The sequence below is a fragment of the Hyaena hyaena genome, unplaced genomic scaffold (genome assembly GCF_003009895.1).
Source record: "Hyaena hyaena isolate Hyena2069 unplaced genomic scaffold, ASM300989v1 scaffold_221, whole genome shotgun sequence".
Taxonomy (NCBI): domain Eukaryota; kingdom Metazoa; phylum Chordata; class Mammalia; order Carnivora; family Hyaenidae; genus Hyaena; species Hyaena hyaena.
In genome coordinates this window covers 2,011,897-2,015,875 of record NW_024080853.1, presented here as the reverse complement: position 1 = coordinate 2,015,875, position 3,979 = coordinate 2,011,897, and the positions used below count along the sequence as shown (strand labels likewise).

The following is a 3,979-nucleotide window of genomic DNA, read 5'->3' as shown; positions in this document are numbered from 1 at the left end:
AATGAGAAAGAATGAAATCTGGCCATGTGTAGCAACATGGATGGACCTTGAGGGTGTTATGCTGAGCGAAATAAGTCAGGCAGAGAAGGACAAATATCATATGTTTGCACGTATATGAGGATTAAGAGGAACTTAATGGGGGAGAAGAAGGGGGGAAATAGTGGGGGAGAGGGAGAGAGGCAAACCATGAGAGACTCTTGAATGATGAAAACAAACTGAGGACTGATGGGTGTGTGTGCGGGGGGGGGGAGATGGGCATGGAGGAGGGCACTTGTGGGGATGAGCACTGGGTGTTATATGGAAGCCAACTTAACAATAAACTACTTGTAAAAATATAAAATAAAATAAAAATTTTAAAAAAAGAATGTAATCGTATTAGGAGACAAGGGCTTTAAAGAGGTGGTTAAGTTAAAATAAAGTCCTTAGGGAAGGCCCTAATTCAGTACAACTGGTTCCCTATAACCAGAGGAGATTAGGACATAGATACGTGTGCAGGCAGATGGAAAACCATGCAAAGGCAGGAGAAGATGATCCTCTAAGCCAATGAGAAAGGCCTCAGAAAAAACAGCCCTGCCAACCTCTTAATCTCAGACTTCTAGCCTTCAGAACTGAGAGAAAATAGAGTTCTCTTCTTTAAGCACCCTGTGCTGTGATACCCTGTGCTATGGGTACAGCAAATGAATATAGTTTGTCTCCACAACATCCCTTCCATCCCTCCCCATCCATGCGTTTTTAAAAGGCAAAGATTAAAACACACCAACAATTCCAGGAATGAACTCTGATTATTGTAAACCACTCAAGGTAACCCCCATACCTCTTGCCACAGTAAGTGGCTTAGGAAACCCAGACTTTGACCAATCTGTGTCTCTGAGCCTTGAATTGCTAGTGACTCTGAGAAAGATGTTTTTCCTTATTCTTTAAATAAAGCTACTAAAAGCCTGTTCTTTTTTCATTTGGATGATGAGGGCTGAGAATATAAACCCTGGAATTACTGCAGCTACAGTCATTGTGAACAAAGCTAGCTTTAGAATAATGCTGATTCTGTGGAAGGCAGAGCAGAGAAATGGAGCAAAACTGGGTCCTTGACATCATTAATCCACTGAATCAATCCTTATACCTGTGCAGCTAATAAATCCTCTATGTTATTTAATAAATTTTGATGTATTACAAAAGGTCTTAAGAGTTATAAGATACACAGGGAAGGGGAACTTAGCACAGGTCACATTCCCTAGGAAACACACTTTGAGATGAAGCCTCAGGTACAAAAATTTCATCAGGGAGTACTCTTGGGAACCACCTGTGTAAAGAGTAAAAGACGTAAGATTGAACAGAGGAAAAAGTTGAATTGTGATGCAGTCCAGCAAAGACCTAAGCCTTTCCTACAGAGAGCTTTGAGGACTTTATGCTTACCTCAGTGACCAGTCATTTTGTCTTAGCCTAGAAAAGTAACCCTCTTAAGCCAGAGGTAAGTTCTGAAGTAGGATTCAGTTGAAATCTATCATCCTCCAATACTTCTAGGAGCTGGTAGAATGATTTCAGTCCTGGATGGGGAGATCTCTGCAGTGTGCCATGATATCCATGACTATCCACACCTTTATATATATAGCAGGTTCTAGGAGAAGCTCTTCCAAAGTTCTATTGGATCTTTTACTGAAGAATTTACTAGTAAAAGTGTTGGTGGGATTAATTACAGCCCTTGAAGCTGCTCTTGGGGCCATAATTGAAGCTGATCATCTCTTTCCTCTGTCATCCATTCTAGATTCCCTTCACCCTCTGCTTGTCAAGGTAGTTTATTTAGTGCAATGACCTAGATCCTCTTCCCTCAGAGGACAGCCCTTCATCATCAGGTCCTTCTTAAGTTGTGGCAGTTGCACTTGTCCATGTACTATCTAAATTGGTCAAGTAGAAACCAAGACACCCAAATGGATTACCTGAGTATCAAATTTACTCTTTCCTGCTCTATTGCATAACAGCTGTCCTACTGAAGACCAGGGTCAATTATCTTTTCCTGCTGGTTTCTTGGAATGAAGATCCTAAAGTGACCAGGCAGTAGCTGGGGTTTAATGAGACTCTTCCTGAGGTTACCCAAACCTCTAACCACTGTGGAAAGGTTAAAAAAATCCCCAAATGGATCTCTGGTAATTAGTGTACAGAAATATTCTTTCTTGTATGCTTTAGCTACTGGACATCCATGTATTCTCCCTATTGGGAACCCTGTACCATATAATGAATATCAATTTAAAGTTTACCTTGAGTCCTGGAGGATGATGTCCCTCCTCACAAGGTATCCTTTGCAACCTAGCACCTTAGCTGAATCTTCCACAGGTCATTCCAGGGCTCTATCAGTCTAGCCGTTTGTCCAGATGGTTTAGTTTAATAAAAGATCAGTAGATTCCATAATCTAACACTTTAAATTCTCAGTGGTACTGACAGACACTTCAGGCAGGAGGTCTAGCTTGGAATATGTTTATGTTCCAGTCAAGATAGATTGATACCACTTCCAGGGTTGGACAATTCCAGTGTAGACAATTTGCCACCTAGTACCTGGTAGGTATTCTAAAGGGATGGTACCATATTGTGGGCCAACCATTGATTGGTCTTTGTTGCTGGAAAGTCAGATATTTGACAGTGACAGTAGATATATAAGCCTTGGTAAGTGGGAGCCCATGCTTTTGGGCCCTTGTATAATCTCCATTCCTGTCCCCATTCTTATCGTGTGCCTGTGGGACCAACACTGGTGTAGGTAATGACAGAGACTGGGTGATGTTATCTGGACAAGTTATTGTTTCTTGTAGTTGTTTAGTCCCTCTTCTGTGACAGATGCTCTCTGTTGGGCATTAACACATGAAACAAAGATCTTTACATCTCATATCCACTTTTATAGATTCATCCATATGCCTCATTCCCAGACCTCTTTTTCTCTTGTCTTTCTCCCTCCAGACTGACCAAGCAGAAAAACCTTTTGCCAGCATTGACAACTTTCCACTCAAAGTAAACTACCAGATGCACAAGTCAAAACTCTGACCAGTGAGAGAGATTCTCTTCACTGCTGTTTTCAGGGCCACTCCTAAGTGGCTGCCTGTGGTACTTGGACGTTGAGACTGCCGTGGTTAGGTCCCCTACATCCTAGGGTACCAATAGAAGAAGGGAAAGCCAAGCATGAGAAATAAAGTCTTTATTGGATCCAAACCAGGATTTCAGGGTCTTGAGGCCCTCTTTGTATTTGTCAGTTGTTGGTTTTTTTCCCACATTCTTCTTGGCCTGTTTCTGCTGCCTCATGAGCTACTACTTCTTTCTGTAATGGATCTTGGCCTTCTCCTTTCTCTTCTCCTCTAGGATGGCTATCATGGCCTGTATTTCCAGGAAAACTTGCAAGCCAGGTGCCCCTGGTATGCAAACTTCCCAGTGGGCTTCAGATGCACAACCTTAGGGTAGTAAAAACCACCGTCTAGTTTTTCTTCTCATGAGGTAGGGGTGATGGGAGCAGAAGTGGGATCCTGTCAAATACCCTGAGACAGTCCTGGGTGGATGGACCTTTCTTGGTCTTGAGTAGCAAAATGCCTTGTATCATTCTGCCAAAAGATATACTAGGGGACTGGAAAAGGTAGGGTCCACAGGATGAGTTGGTGTTCATGCATTTGTGGAAGAAGACCAAGGACTGCAACTTGTTTTTGCAGAAATTGCTAGAAATGTGGATGCCTTCACAGTGCATGACCACCAACTTCCTGCCTGGCTGTATTACATAGCCATCAGGCTCACTTGACAACACAAGAGATGGCCTTGGCTATCCATGTAACACAACTAGCCCCAGTACCATCTTTGGCATCTTCCTGGGAAAGACCAGTAACTATTCAACCAAAGAAAGTATTCAATGAAAGATAAGACTCCAACGGTGCCCGGGTGGCTTCCAACTCCTGATCTCAGTTCATGATCTCATGGTTTCTGGGTTCAAGCCCCATGCTGGGCTCTGCGCTGAGTG

At 42.8% G+C, this 3,979-nt stretch overlaps 1 pseudogene; it reads right to left on the bottom strand.

The window, feature by feature from the left end:
• Positions 1-3,126: 3,126 nt before the first annotated feature.
• Positions 3,127-3,721, bottom strand: LOC120239038 (annotated as a pseudogene).
• Positions 3,722-3,979: the final 258 nt, after the last annotated feature.